General features: G+C 35.4%; 1 protein-coding gene across 1 annotated transcript in view; it reads left to right on the top strand.

The window, feature by feature from the left end:
• Positions 1–16,779, top strand: part of NAALADL2 (N-acetylated alpha-linked acidic dipeptidase like 2) — a 1,153,076-nt gene that overhangs the window by 29,641 nt on the left and 1,106,656 nt on the right. Inside the window, exons 2-3 of the mRNA XM_029214633.1 lie at positions 7,739–7,818; positions 12,853–12,961. The gene's annotated coding sequence lies outside the window, so the exon portion shown is untranslated. The remainder of the gene's footprint in view (positions 1–7,738; positions 7,819–12,852; positions 12,962–16,779) is intronic.

Here is a 16,779-nt window from a genome sequence, read left to right as displayed (position 1 = left end):
ATTCCCTCTTTAATCAACCACAATCTGGCCTTTCCGTTCCCTACCACACTGAAACTACTCCCACGAAGTCACCAATGACTTTTAATTGCTAAACCCAAAGGAAGTTTTCCAAGCCTGTCAGTGCTGTGCTAAGTCATTTTGGTAAAGGAAAAAGGCGTGTCCCTAAATCCCCTTATTAAAATACCCTCCCAGGTTTTGAACCAAGTGGAAAAAGTTAATAATAGCTCTACAATCAAAAAACACTCCTATATATAAAACTGCATCCTGCCTAATCTACTGGCAGACCATTGTCAACCCCATAAACCTACCCAGTGGGAAAGCAAAGGCTTTGCAGGTCCAAGAACTACAGACTGTCAGCATGTACAGTAACGCAGGGTAATAACACAAACGAACAATGACCTGTCTTTTTTCAAAATTTTAATATTTTGCTCACCGTGGATTCTTTTGCATTAATTTTTAATTTTAAAGTAATGCATTTAAATATTATTTATCTTCATCACGGAGTTTTTTGATGCCCCTTAAATTTTTTTGCCCACAGTGAGTGCTTCACTCACCTCACCCCTAATTCCAGACCTGCCCATAGTACTGGGCCTCTTCGTGAACCTGATACTATTTTTCTGTCTCTTAAATATGTTCTCTCTGAGCTTCTGTGACATTGTTGTCTTGTGATTCCTTTCCTTCATCACCAGATATTCTCTCTCAGTATCTTTCCTGGGCTCTTCTTCTCTTCCAGCCCTTCAGTTTTTGGTGCTCTCAGTGGCTGATTCTCATTGTTATAAGTGTGGCTTTGTTTATGCTCTTTCTTGTTGCATTCAGTCATTTCCACTGCTATTGCTTTTTTCCACACCCTCATTATTTTATGGCTGAACAGTTGCAATAGGCTGCTAACAAGTTCCTCTAATCTCCATGCTGGCCCCTTTCTGGTCCACAATACAGGCAGAATGATTTTTTTCTAAAGTGAATATATAATTCATATGTTTATAAACTGAATATTTAGTATTTTTTTCCTGTCCTAGGTACTGTTTTAGATTCTAGGGATAAATCAGTAAATGAAAGAAAGTCCATACTCTTCAGAAACTTATCTTAATTTTATTTGAATATTGTTATGGCCTCATTCTAGGTGTTATATTTAATTTTTATCTAAATATATGCTTGTATGGTGGATTTGAGTAGAAAGAAGGTTTTTTCCTCCTTTTCTCATACTTTGATTATAAAATTTTTTGAATATTTTTACTTTTCAGTTATGTATGAAGTGGTAGAAGCCTAGATTCTGCTTTCTAAAAGAATCACTTTTCATTAAGAATGTGGAAATCATTACCCATTGACTTGTTAGTACTTAGGATTTCTTTCAAGTCCCAGAAATAGAGGATGATGTAATAATTACCTTACCCTTATTCTTTACTCATTATTTCTGTATGAATATGTTTTATACATATTATTAATTGTATCCCAAGTCTTGAATCATATGTGCTACTACAGTCCTTAAACAAATTGTAATCCAGTCTAGTGACATGTTTGGCTTACACTATGTGTGTGTTTGTTTTAATTTTATTCAGTTATTTTTAAAATTAATAAACATTATTTTTATAGCAGTTTTAGGTTCACAGCAAATGTGAACAGAAAGTACAGAGAGTTCCCATGTGTCCTTTCACCACAGGGATGATGCACATCCCCTCCCAACATCAACATCCCACAAGTACCAGTATAGTACATTTGTTACAATTGATGAACCAACATTGATACATCACTATCAACAGTGTGCATTAGGCTTCACACTTTTGTGTTGTTCTGTGGATTTGACAAAGATAGGAAGTCATGTATCCACAATTATATATCTTACAAAATAGTTTCCCTGCTCAAAAATCCTGAGTTCCAGCTGTTCATCCTTACTTCTCCCTAAATCCCTGACAATCATTGATCTTTTTACTTTTTCTATGGTTTTGCATTTTGCAGAATGTCATATAGTTGGAATCATACAATATGTAGCTTTCAGACTGTCTTCTTTTACTTGGTAGTATGCATAATTTATCATATATTGTTGTGTCTTTATACTCCATTTCTTTTCAGTACTTAATGATATCCTACTGTCTGGATATACCACTGTTTATTTGTCTATTCATCTATTGAAGGACATCTTAGTTGCTTCCAAGTTTTGACACTTATGAATAAAGCTGCTATGAATATCTGTGTGCAGGTCTTTGTGTGAACATAAGTTTTCAACTCATTTGAGTAAATACCAAAGAGCACAATTGTTGGGTCATATGGTAAGAGTGTGTTTAGTTTTGTAAGAAACTGCCAAACTTCTTCCAAAGTGGATGTACCATTTTGCATTCCCACCAACAATTAATGAAAATTCCCGTTGCTCCACATCTTCATTAGTATTGTTGGTGTTTTAGATTTTAGTCATTCTAATAGGTGTGTAGTGGTATCTCATTGTTGTTTTAATTTGCAATCCCCTAATGACATATGATGTTGCACATCTTTTCTTATGCTTGTTACCACTTGTAAAACTTCTATTGGGGGGATGTCTGTTCAGATCTTTTGCCCAGTTTTTTAGTTGGGCCATTCATTTTCTTATTATGGAGTTTTAAGGATTCTTTGTATATTTTGGATAACAGTCCTTTATGTGGCTGTCTTTTCATTCTCTTGACAGTGACTTTTGCAAAGTAGAAGATTTTTAATTTAATGAAGTCCAACTTATTGAATCTTCTTTCATGGACCATGCTTTTAGTGTTGTATCTAAAAGTCACTGCCAAACCCAAGGTCATCTAGATTTTCTCCTGTGTTATGTTCTAGGAGTTTTATAGTTTTGCATTTTATATTTAGGTCTACGATTTGTTTGAGTTAATTTTTGTGAAGGTTGTAAATTTTGTATCTAGATTTTTTTTTTCATGTGACTGATTGTCCCAACACTATTTTCAAAAAGGCTATCATTTCTCAATTGAATTGCCTCTGCTACTTTGTCAAAGATCAGTTGACTATGTTTGTGTGAATCTATTTCTGGGCTCTTTATTTTGTTCTATTGATCTATTTGTCTGTTCTTTCACCAAAAACACACTGTCTTAATTACTATAGTTTTATTGTAGTCTTGAAGTCAGGTAGCATCAGTCCTCAGACTTTGTTCTTCTTTAATATTATGTTGGCTTTTCTCTATCTTTTGCCTTTCCATATGAACTTTATTCTAATCAATTTGTCTATATCCATACAATAACTTGCTGGGATTTTGATTAGGATTGCACTAAATCTATAGATCAAGTTGGAAAGAACTGACATTTTGACAATATTAAATCTCCTATCCATGAACATGGAATATCTCTATTTATTTAGTTCTTTTATTTTGCTCATCAGAGTATTATAGTTGTCCTAATATAGATCTTGTATATGTTTTGTTAAATTTATACATAAATCTTTAATTTTGGGGGGGTACTAATGTAAATAGTATTGTGTTAATTCCAAATTCCTCATGTTCATTGCTGGTATATAGGAAAGCAATTGACTTTTCTATGTTCACCTTGTATATCAAATTTTCTGTAGTTGCTTATTAGTTCCAGGAGTTTTTGGTTGATTTTTTTCAGATTTTCTACATAGACAATCATATCATCTGTGTTATACTTGTTATACCTGTTCTTTTCCTTTCTCATTGTATTATCTAGGACTTCCAGTATGATGTTGAAAAGGAGTAGTAAGAGGGGACATCCTTGTCTTGTTCTTTTTTTTTTTTTTTTTCTTTTTGTGGTATGCGGGCCTCTCACTGTTGTGGCCTCTCCCGTTGTGGAGCACAGGCTCTGGATGCGCAGGTTCAGCGGCCATGGCTCACGGGCCCAGCCGCTCCGCTGCATGTGGGATCTTCCCGGACCGGGGCACAAACCCATGTCCTCTGCATCGGCAGGCGGACTCTCAACAACTGTGCCACCAGGGAAGCCCCTTGTCTTGATCTTAATCATAACAGGAAAGCATCTAGTTTCTCACCATTAAGTATAATGTTAGCTGTAGGATTTTTTAGATGTTCTTTATCAAATTGAAGAGGTTCCCATCTATTTTTAGTTTGCTGAGAGATTTATCATGAATAAGTGTTGAATTTTGTCGAATACTTTTTCTGTATCTATTGATATGATCATGTAATTTTTCTTCCTAGACTGTTGATGTGATGGATTGCATTGACTGGTTTTTAAATGTTGAACCAGCCTTGTGTATCTGAAATAACTTCCACTTGGTCATGTTGTATGATTATTTTTATACACAGTGTGTTTTTAAAAATTTGTTTGTGAAAAACATTTAAAAATTGAGACATTCCCCACATTTATTTTGGGCATACTTGAAGAAGACCTGACATTCCTGGGCTTATTACCTCACATGGCAACAATCTGTGGGAGCTGAGTAAATGTTGCTGCTCCCCACCACCCCACAATCCTTGTAACTCTTTAATGCTTTATGTCCAGATACTTCATTCATTTACATCACCTGCCTCAGATGGTCTCAAGCATACTCCTGCCTTGGAGATAGTTGGAGGTGATCCAAGTGCTGATCTTACTTGAGCTCTGTGTTGTCTAAACCTTTGCATATTGTTGAGACTCCTCATTCCTTTGCACCTGTGACCCTATTTTCTTCTGATATTATTCCCATTTTTTTTACATGCCTCCCTCATGGATCTTCCTCTTATCATCTTTTAAAATTTGAAGTTCCTTAGAATCCCATCATTGGCTCTTTACTCTCTACATACTCAGCGTAGATGATCATCCATACTCACTGTTTTTCAGGTCCTAGAATCCCTGCTATCCCCCTCTTCCCAGAATACTTGCTTTCATTATTATTCACATATTTATTGGTTCCAAGGAGCCACGAGAAACAACAGGGAATAATGACTTGTCACAGGCCTTTAAAGGGAATGGTTAGTCACACATTTGCAATGGCAGTGATAGTTGGAAGGAATGGCAAAAAAAAAAGATATACATCATGAAATATATTGACAGTCTGGAAATGTACTCAATTTATTTTCACTAGTCTAGTCATAATCTTAATTGACAGGGAAACAGATGAAACCCCAAAGACTCCTATTTGTCTAACAGTGAAAGATTGTCCTAAAATCAAACATAATCTTAGAGACCAGCCTGGCAGGGAAAGAGGAAATAATCTTTAGATCTTTCATTATTACAGGATGATGATGAGATATCTATATCTGTCTGTATCTATAGCTATCTATCTATCTATCTATCTATCATCTATCTATCTGTAATAGCAGGTACATCTATACAGTGGAATATTATTTGGCAATAAAAAGGAATAGAGTACTGACACATACTATGATGAACCTTAAAACTATTATGTTAAGTAAAAGACACCCAGAAAACAAAGGCCACATGTTGTATGATTACAGTATCACAATCCATAGAGACAAAAAGCCAATCAGTGGTTGCCTGAGGCTGGGATTGGAAGTGGGGATTAAGTACAAATGGGCATAAGGAAAATTTTGGTGGGGGGTAAAGAAGTATTCTAAAACTGGGTTATGGTGATGGTTAACTTATTGTATAAATTTACTACAAATCACTGAATTACACACATTAGATGTATAAACTATACCCCAATAAAGCTGAGGTAGGAGATAAGTGGGTTCCAGGCTAGACGTTTACAACTGGCCTCCTGTTCACACTTCCTGGGATAAGAAGAAGATGGGCTCCAGGCTGGACATTCATTACCAGCCCCCTGTTTACATTTCCTGAGGCAAGAGACAAATGGTCTCTAGACTACATATTTATGACCAGACTCCTGTCTATATTCCAAGATCTGCACCTTGATATAAAAACCAGCAACAGGAATAGGGTAAATAACCGATCATTGGGCATTTTTATGGTAGGGACAGAGTGCCATAAAAGGATCAACAGGTCACACACTTCCCATCCTTGGGGCAAGGGAAACATTGCACATGTGCAGAAAGCCTCCTTGGGGGTCAAAACAGAGGGGGCAACACCCCATAATATGTGATGCTAAGGCCATCCCATAGGCCTCTGGGCTGAAATGCATCTTGGAAAAAGTTGTGCATGCATGTTGGTGACAGTCCTAGGGCAGGTCAGTTGTGGAAAAAGAAAACAGATAATTGGCCCAAGGTAAACAAAGACCCAGAAGAGCTGCCCTATATAAATGACTTAACCGCCTCTTTACTGCACTCCTCATTAGGGAGGACACCGACACCCTTTCTCTCCCCGGTGTGCATCTCTGCCTTGCTTCTATCTTAACTAAACAAACTGTTTCTCTGTGTGCTCTCCCACCTGTTGTACTGTGACTCTAATAATAAACTTTGTACCTGTTTTTACAGTTTTGCCTCCATGAGAAATGCATTTTTCACTGGTGGCAAGAGCCAGGGGGTGTGGTGGCCAGGATTCCTGGTTTTCATCCAGGCTACCCAGGTTTAATTTCTGGGAAGGGAATTAAGATCTCACTTCTCACCACCACTCACTGCTGCATCCTGGAGATCAAAGCTACTTAAATAACAATAGCTGGTCTTTTTCTATGCACTTATAAAGCACAGTGAGGCTAAGGAAGGTGCACCAGTACAAACAGCTAATAAATATCAGGGCTAGGATTTGAACCCAGATAGTCTCTCTCCAGGGCACTTGAAATCATTTTTCATGAATTATCTGATTTTTAATCCTTAATATAACCTTATGAGATGATATCACTAATATAATTTTCTCACTTTACAGGTGAGGAAATAAACCTAAAGGTTAAGTAACTTGCCCACGGTCACAGAGTTCATGGTTTAGCTGGAATTGAAACACAGAGAGATTGACTTGTAACTTACATCTGTAATCTTTTTGGGTTAACTGATCACGCAGCAATATCTCTGAAGCCACAGATATGAATTTATATTTATGAATAGCTGGCAGGAATGGTGACATTGTAATTATGAAATGCAGAAAGACAAAGTAGCCTAGTGTTTTACTGATAACTTTTTGGGCTACCTTGCTTGGATCAAGAACTTGACATACAGCACAAAGCCTGGAGACCTAAGGCTAAGAAACCATCCATTTACTGACAAGTGGTCTGGAAAGGAAGGGTCAGGTTTCTTTTAACTTGGGGGAAAATAACCACTTATTTCCTTAATCAATCTTATAAAGGAACTGACTGATTTTTAATAAGCGTACATCTTAAGGACATAAACCCTAGTAAAAACAATCTCCAGGGGGGAGGTATTTGCTTATTCATTTAGTATTTATTGATTACCAACTCTGTGTTATGTCTTGCTAGTAATTAAATATGGTTTTAAGTATGCAAATTTTTTTAATGAATGTACTATCTTTTAAGAGACCTTTTCCTTGAATTTAGTATTTTGAGTGAACTGTTCAAGGGTAGTTTTTATCTCTTAATTATTTCTTTTATCCCATCTTCCTCTTGTTTTGGAAAAAAAAAAGCAACAATATGAATTAATGTCGTATAATAGTAAGAATAACCTTCAGAGGATTTTCATCTTCTCACTATTTTTTTAATGTGTGTGGAATCATGACAGTTAGATATGCAAAAGATCTAACTTAAGAGTAAAAGAAAAAAAATAGTTCATTTAATACATCTTACTAGTCATTCCCTATGAATAATTCCCTATGGTATTTTGGCAAAACAGGCTCTTGTCTAATTTTAAATGACGCAATTGAAGAAGCTTCAGCTGGAGGTTGATTCTAGAGGCTAACGGACTTTCTGTGAAAGGTTTCTAACATTTAGCCTAATTTTTCACTCCTTAAAATTTTAGAGCATTACTCCTAATTACTTCCTGTGACCTACACTGCCACCGCCTTGTTTCATGCTGGTTGCCAATCACTGTCCTTCTAGGTAGGTATTATGTCTCCCCACTGTGAATTGTTTCTGAATGAAGCATAGTTTTAGTCTTTACATGGGCTGGTAGTTCCTATATAGAGGGATAAATTGTATATTCTTCTTTTCTGAATTTGGGCTGAGTTAAACATAAGAGTACCAAATCATGTATTTGTTAATCCTTGATTTAAATGTGAATTTAAGTCTTTGAATCAGAATTCTAACGGATCATCAGAACTGTCATCAATCATTTACTAAATTCATAGGTGTGAAATCCAGGCTCATATTTCCCAATTTTCTATTACACAGAAGATTGGAATGCTTTTCCTATTTTCTATAGATATGTGTCAAAATAAAAACACTCTTAAATAGATATTGAACAAAATGTTTACACAGATTTTAGGCATATAGCATCTATGTGCCATTTTTCAAAAGAGGAATAATTGTTATACTGTTGCATGGAAACATAATGATTTTTTATGACTAGGAAATAATGTGAACTTTCTAGAGGCTGTCAATCAATAGTTTATTTTTATTGATTGACATATGTTTCTTTTAACCTCTGTGTAGACTCTTCAATAGGTTAAATAATTTTATTGTTGTTTCCTGATATAGCTGCTGGGCTTTCAGCATTAAATATAATACACCGAGGCAAGGTCTTTCCAGAAAAAAGTAACTTTATCATGCTTATCTCATCAATATTTTGCCATTATTTTTTATAGATTATAACCCTGTCATATCATAGCCATAGCTGCTGGTGCTAATCTGTATTTTAAAGAGAAACAATGAAGAAGGGGGATTTACTGTAAATTTAAACAAATATTAGTTCATGAAAATTGTATATATTATATAATGCAATTATATATTTTTTTTTTCCCAGAGGGAATGCTAGCTAGTTACTGCCTTCCACAAGGCTTGGTAGTGATTATTTCTTATTTCTAACCACACACTATCATGGAAAGTGCTATCTGGCCACATTGGAGATTTAGCACTGGGGATATGCATGTTGGAACAAATCCTTGATTAGCAGAGTTTCAAACTGAGCTGTAGTCCGCTTCTCCTGTATCCCTGCTGAGAATCACTGTGCAAAGGTTTGTCTTGACTGGCAGACCTATAAAACCTGGAGCTTATCTGCTATATTGCTTTGATATTTCAATCTATTTTGGGATAGATTTTATACTTTGGCACTTGGTATATTGTCTTTCCTTTGGATATACAGCTGGTGGCTGTATTAGCATTTACTGAAAGTGCTGTAGCAATTCCCACATCAAGGTAATCCTGTTCCCTAGTGTTCTTTCAGAGTAAACCCAAGGTGTTTCATTTCAGGGCAGATGAAACCTAATTGATGTCTTTTAATCACTTAAAAGCTCTGTATACACTAGTAGCAGCTGGAGAAACAGGATCTGCCATAGCCAGGCCACGTCATTATGGCCAGGTGTTAATAAATGCTCCTTTCTCTATCTAACCTAGTAGTCCTCAAATTTTAGTGTGCATTCGAATCACTTGAAGGGGTAGTAAAAACACAGATTACTGGCCCCCATCTCCAGAGTTTCTGATCTGTAGTCTGGGATGGGGTCTGAGATTTTGCACTTCTAGAAAGTTCCCTGATGATGCCGGTACTGCCAGTTCAGGGACCACCCTTTAAGAACTGGCTTATAGAGTGTTGTATAACCACAGTACTTAAGGCTGTGAATGGCCCAGATCTTGGGCCCACACTGGAGAACTACTGAGCTAATACACTGATTGGCATACTTATTCTGTGACGGACCAGATAATAAATATTATAGGCTTATGGGCCAGACAGTCTCTGTCACAACTACTCCGTTCTGCTGTTATAGCAGGAAAGCAGCCATAGACAATGCATAGATGAATGCATGTGGCTGTGTTCCAATAAAATTTTATTTATAAAAACAGATAGCAGGATATATTTGGCTCCTGGCCTATAGTTTCCCAATCCCTGATCTAATTCATTAACAAGGGACTTGTATCTTTCCCAGCTCACAAATCATCTGTATCCTCTGTACTAGTTAGCAACTATGTGCCAAACTTTGAGCTAGGAGCTGTGTGGGATATATAAAAAGTATAAATCTGATTTTCCAACTCTTCTTCAAAATATTAGAGTTCAGTGTGGTATAATCTTGAAAAATATTAGAGAGACATTAAATGCCTAGACTAGAATAGATTTCATGATATAGGTGAATCTTGGAGAATGAGTAGAAACTAGGCAAAAGAGAGCAAAATAAATGTCTTAGAAAGGAAGGTCAGCATGAGAAAAGACGTGGAGTGAATACTCAGTGTATTCTTCCAACGGGCTGTGAGGAGATCTGTGATGTGGAAAGGATTAGAAATGTTGAGAGTCACAGATGCCACTTAACTAACACTTATTGTGCACACTCTATATATTGGCAAAGTGATAGGTCCTGGGGGCACAGCTAACCAAGGCATAGTCCTTGCCTTCAAGAATCTCAGATGTGGCTCAAGATATTAAAAAATCCCAAATTCATATACAGTATTTGAAGAGTATATGCTTGGCTCATGGTGAGCTTTCAATGGATGTTAAACTGAAAGTGAAATTAATGTGATTGATGCCAGGGAATTTTTGTTAGTTCTTGATCAGTAGAGTGGCTTGAAGAAAGCTGTTTTAGGAAAAGCCATCCTCCATAAACTAGTAAAATGATAACCATATAAAAGAATGGTTGTTAATGATATTATATTAATTCCACAGAAACTTTGCTAGATTGGAAAATAGTGTGTGTTGGGTGGCTCTTTTGTTTGTTTTTAATTTGTTCTTATATAGTGTGACTAAGAAAATCCAAAATTAGTGTATTAATATGTTTTCATCAAGCCATCATCAGAACTAAAGACAATTTCCAGAGTTGTACAATTTTGTCTTTCTGATACAAATGTATACCATTAAAAAATAGACTCTGTATAGAGAACAATTCTCCATATATAAGTGGGGCTTTTTATTTCTGAGATTTTATTCCCAAAACATTGGATATAGGGTCAGGATGGAGTCTATTATCAAATAAAATGTCTAGTGGAAGCTGATGGTAGGTGTTTGTGTGAGTACTTGAGTGAGGGAATCTTCAAGCTTCCTTCTCATTCCAGTATTCTGACTTTAAGTAAAATTTGTAAGGTCCACAAGGAACTAATTCAGGCAAGTTTCCCTAAGAATGTGAGAAAATCACATCTTGAATAATGCATTTCAGTAGATGAAACTAGAGTTCATTTCATAGTAAACATAATACTGAATTTGGGGCTAGAAAAAGCAAGGGGGATTGACTGAAGGCATTATTTTAGACAGGATGACACATGACTTTTCAGCTATCTAACCCATTCTATACAGTTTAATTTTTAATTAAATGCAAGGATGCAGATGGCAGTATGCCATTTTATCTAGTTAGATGCTGACAGAGGGTTAGAAGGAAAGTTCCATGTGACTTGGATTTCCTTTGATTTGTAGCTTGACTTTTTGTGAGCATGCCTCTACCATTTTTATTATGGCTTCTTCTTCATTTTCAATGTCGAGGGATAGCCAAAGCCCACATTGGTCCTAAGACAGTGACTGATTTCTTGCACACCCTTGCCCATGAGGTCCCTTTAAATAAAAGTTGAGAATTGAGTAGTGACCTTCAGTCTTCCACATTTGACAACCCTTTTATTCCCCACAAATGAGATATTCTAAAATGTCCTGACCTGTATGTGTATGTGTGTATATGTGTATGTACTGATGATGTATGTCACTAGTCTTGCACCAAGGACTTTATTTGATAATAGATGGTTCCAGAAAGCTTATCATTTTTGCATTAAATGATTTATATTATCTTATCAAGAAGCTCTGAAATTTATGAGAAAAGAAAGGGGAGTTGGATGGGGCTTCCACATTGTATGAATCTGTGGGATATACCTTAAGTAATTTTTCTCTGAAAGCAGAAGGAATTTAAGAAAAAATGCAGAAATATTATTTTACTCTGTATTTTGGTAGTTGAGTACTTTATGACACATTATTTCCTGTTAAATAAAGCTTCAGGGAGATTTGAAATTTTCAAATGAGGTGGAAATGATTAGGAGAGCAAAGAGAAAGTAAACTAACCTAATGGAGGGGCAAGATTTTTTTCCCTAGTCACAAGCTTATGCAGTGCTGCAAGCTGACCTTGATTGAAGAAAATAATAGCTTACTGGGGGTGAATAATTTTAAAAAGAAGATAAAAACATAGTGTAACTTTCAGATATCTCAATGCTACGGTAAAAATATAAAATTAAAGAGGGGAAGTAAAAAAATAAGTGGTTCTATAATTTCGGCATTATTACTTAATATCGCTGTCCATAAATATAAAATGTAGAATAACCAATTTTGGCATTAGAAGATATAAAATAATAGGGAAGGACTGCCAATGTCCTAAAATACTACATAATGTCAATTATTGAGGAACTAGTACATGTTAGGAAATATGCTAAGCACGTTATTATATACAGTGTCTCCAATTCTCACAATAGTTCAAGTTACCTATTTTCATCCTAAATTTAAATTGATATTTAAAGAATAACAGAAATTACCCAGATCACACAGATATTCAACAGAAGAACCAGGCTTTCAGTCCTAGATGTGTTCTTTCTACTATATATTTCTTCCTTTGGTTAATCCTTTGTTCCAAAAAGCACAAGTCACTGTGTCCAGTTATGTGTTTTCTGCTTTATCTTTTACAGTGTTTAGTAGCGCATGGCACAAGGTAAGTGTCCCACTTAGGCTAGCTAAATTAAGGTGTACACACGTGAAAATGAGATCAAGAGAGGAAAGTATTAGTGTGTTTGTATATATATTTGTCCTTGAAATAAAATACTGTGCTTTAAAAAAATGTCTACATTTTATACATTCTTGACTTCCAAAAAAGGATGAAGAATTTTAAGCTGCTTACACTAAAAAGAAATGATAATGTAACTTCTAAAAAGCATTAACTAAAGAATAAAATTCAGGAGCCAACTGATAAATTATCTAATACAACTCTCCCAATTTAAATTGATCACCTCTGTTTTTTGATTTATGAACAGGAAATGAGCTTTAACTGTTAGGCACCTGGATGAAGAGCCCTGGATTCAGCTTGTCAGAGTCCTGTAACCTGCAAAGACCCTCTGGTTGCACTAGGATCATTCGAATGAAGTAAGATCTAATTGCTTTAATTAGAATGTAAGACTTTTACTGTTGAATCAACTTTTAATAAGGTGATTTGGCATACCTCTATAATGTGCCAATAACTGTTAATTTTGAAAAAAGAGAAGAGTGTGAGTATCATTCTGTGGCAAAATCGTATTATTCCAATTTCTGTTCATCTTTTACTTCATGGAATTGAGCCCAGTTTTTTTTTGGAAAGCATTACCTAAATTTAATTTCTGTGTGACTGTTGAAATTGGTACAGTTTCGTTGCCTTTGTGGTATCAATTGCTTTTTATACAATTGTAATTTTATTGTAAGTAATCAAATTAGTCTCTTTTTCTCTATTTTTTTTAAGTTTAAGTTGACCCACTATTTTATTTTAAAATGATAACAACAATGCAGTTTGTGCCATGATACAGCAAGGCTTTGCTTTTCTTATTTATTCCAAGTTTATACAGGTCCAGTGACCTTTTGGAACATCTGTCTATATATGGCCACACATAGACTGTGAACTTCCATGTAGGCATTAGAGTTAAAAGACATGTTTTAAAGACAGTTCATAGTTCTTCCTGGAAACACTCCTATTTTGAACAGATGATGCCAGTATATGATTGAAATACTTTTTTCTGTAAAGCACTAGCTGCAATCAATGTTTAAATGCTGGTTCAGGCTTACTATGTATAAAACTTTACATGGCACGTATGATGCAAAGGCTACAATACAGCACAGAACCAAGTGCTAGGAAATGTGAGCAGATCCAGCATGACCACCAACATACTTTAGGAACTTGGATGGATCACTTAATCATATCTGAGGAACTTGGATGAATCACTTAATCACATCTGAGTTTTCCCTCGGTTTTGAAATGAAGGGGCTAGATTAAACAAGGAAAGGGTGGCAAATTCTTGAGCTTTGAAGGTCAGACACATAATATATGAAGTGTATGGAGTGGCTGGGTGTGAGACAATAGGGAACAGTGAGGCTGTGGGGAAAGAGGCTGTGCCCCTTCTAAAGCCATTCAGGTTCAAGTATTTTAAAGCTGGACAAAGAAGTAAATTGTGTGGGGTGAGGAAGGGGGAAGCAGGAGGAGGATTGGACTTGGCTATTGGATTGAATAAATTCTAAGGTCATTTCCAACTCAATATATGTTTGTAAAATATTTTTACTATGCAAAACACAATATTGCCTAGCATCTGTTGAGCTCTGTGTGTGTTCCTTTTTAAGTAATTAAAAATAAATAAGTAAAATAAAATTAAATAGTTTTTGGTTTGAATCTCCCTTTGAACTGTACATTAGAATTGGAGGGAAAGATGATTTTTTGACCATAAAGTACTTAAATAATTCATCAGTTTAATATTTTACTCTGAGGGTTTTTTTTTTCTTTAAGTGACCTAGAGTTAGAACTTTGAATCTAGTACCATAATCAAAGAATAAAACCTATTCAATAAATTACCAGTTAGCAACTTCTTTCTTAATGAGTATTCGCACTAAAAAATCATGTGAACAAGTAAAGGAGAGTCATACCACCTGTTTGGGACTAGTTTTATTATTTTTTAAGCAGTACTTAAAAGTTCTAGTGTCTTTTGATTAATATCTTAATTAATATTTTAAAACAGTTTATTCGGAAAAATGATAGTTGTAGTTGAAATAAGTATATTTTCTAACGTAATTTTCTAGCTCCATCAGTTTTGCTTTTTAAAAAATTTTTTTCCTTTTTACAGCCATGACATATATTTATTTATTTTTATCACATTTTACTGCCTTTTAAACCCGTATTTTAGGTGAGAAAATAAGTAGATTTTATCAGATGCAAATGGTAATTAGGTTACAAGCCTAGTAGAAGATGGGTAGTGGGACAAGTCAAGATACTCTGGGGGTCTTATCTATTCTTTTTGGCACAATTCAAATCAGAATTTATGTCTACAAGAAAATTGAACTCATGACTGTGGGGAACCATGTGTGTTATCCCAGCGATAAAGGGAGAATTAGAAGGACCTGGGATTCTTATGCCTTTAGTTGGGCCCTCTCAGTAGCTGCTTCTTTCTTTGTTACTTGTATAGTTTTTAATTTCATGACCATGTGCATTTGTAGAAGTATGCAAGGTACTTCACATATGATCAATTTGAGAATGGCTGTATTGTGTGAGGTATGCTAGAGCTTTCAGATAATTTTTTCACGTGTTAATAGAAACTGTTACTGCCCTAAGATATATAACTTTGAAATAATGTTTTAAGAGGCTTTTGATACCCAATGCAAGTTCATGTGCCTGATGCACAGTGAGGCCAAACAAACTGAAACATTGGAATTTGAGGCAGAGAAAGGTTTATTGCAGGGCCATGAAAGGAGAATGGGCGGTTGATGCTTAAAAAAAAACCCAAACTCCTGGAAGGGTTTCATCAAAGCATTTTTAAAGACCAGGTGGGGGTGGGAGTGGGTCGCAGAGTACGTGATCAGCTCTTGCACAATTCTCTGATTGGTTGATGATGATCAAACCTTAGGCGACAGAAGATCTGGGAGCTATGTTTTCTTAATCATCAAGTAGTTAATTCCTTCCATTTGGTGGTGGTTATCTGAAAAACTCAGGAAATATGCATGAGATACTATCATCTGGTTTCTTCAGAGAGGAGCTATAGTAGAGGATATGGGAGAGGAGTCTGTCCCCAGAAGGCCCCATAGGGTCCTGCTAGGTTACACTTTCACATTAAATGTTATAGTCCAGCCATGTTGTCATGTAATGTATTTTCTGTACGTTTCTTTGATAAGCAAGTCAAAACTGAAGTACTTGAACGTTAATGCTCAAACTGATCAGAACTGGTTAGACCTGTTCCTTCACTGACCCATTACATCTGACATTAACAAAAAGTATCAGCTCTTTTTTCAAACATACTTGATTTCTTCTGAAGGCTCCACATATTGTGGAAAATAAAATAAGCATATACGTGAAAATGTCAACAGATATAATATAAGGTAAACTATACAGGGAGGCTTCTAATGATGTTATCTTATTGTCTTGTTTTATAGAGGCATTTAAAAAAAAATTACCAGTGTGAGCAAGCATTCTCTTTATACTATTCAAGGAATAAATTCATATATGTTTATCTTCGATACTTTAGTTGCACACAGAGTCTACGGACAAAGTAGACATTTAGACAACAAACTCAATCATTTCTATACTATTTTTCTAGATTTTAGAGAATTGATGACAGAAATGTCTAATCTATTGCTAGATCACTGATTCTCAACATGAAAATAAAGTAATGCAAGCTTCTAAATTGAGGTAGTTAATTGCTACCTTTCTTGTATGTACACCTCATCAGTGATTCTGAAACTAAGAACCCTCAGACTAGAATTCCCTTCATGCTATGAAAGGGAACATGCTATAACTCATGTTATGACATGAGTTCACCTTTAGCATTTGACATTTGTTAGTCGTGGCCTTCAAATTGTTTAATTAAAATCAAAGTGCCATTGTTTTTAATAACCCAGAAAGAATGGGTATGAATTAAATTAAATGTTATTAAAAAAACATGACAGTGGATTTAAGAGTACCGTAGCTCCTGTGTGAATATTGCAGTTGTTTGAAAAATTTTATGAAATATTCTTATTATCAAAATCTAATTTAAGGTTTAATGATGCAGTAAAGTTGAGATGTTCACAAAGAAACCAGAATAATAACAGTAAAAATTTAGCCATAGTTGAGTACAATCTAACTAAAATTTTCTGGTCAATTAGATTTGATTGTGCTGAACAGTGACAAACTACAGAAGTAATTAGAAATCACGTATTAGTGAGCGGCTGGATGCTGGAGTCAGTTAAAGCCATTT

The sequence above is a fragment of the Monodon monoceros genome, unplaced genomic scaffold, assembly GCF_005190385.1.
Source record: "Monodon monoceros isolate NGI ecotype Baffin Bay Population unplaced genomic scaffold, NGI_Narwhal_1 Super_Scaffold_11, whole genome shotgun sequence".
Lineage (NCBI taxonomy): Eukaryota > Metazoa > Chordata > Mammalia > Artiodactyla > Monodontidae > Monodon > Monodon monoceros.
This window is presented reverse-complemented; position numbering and strand designations above follow the sequence as displayed.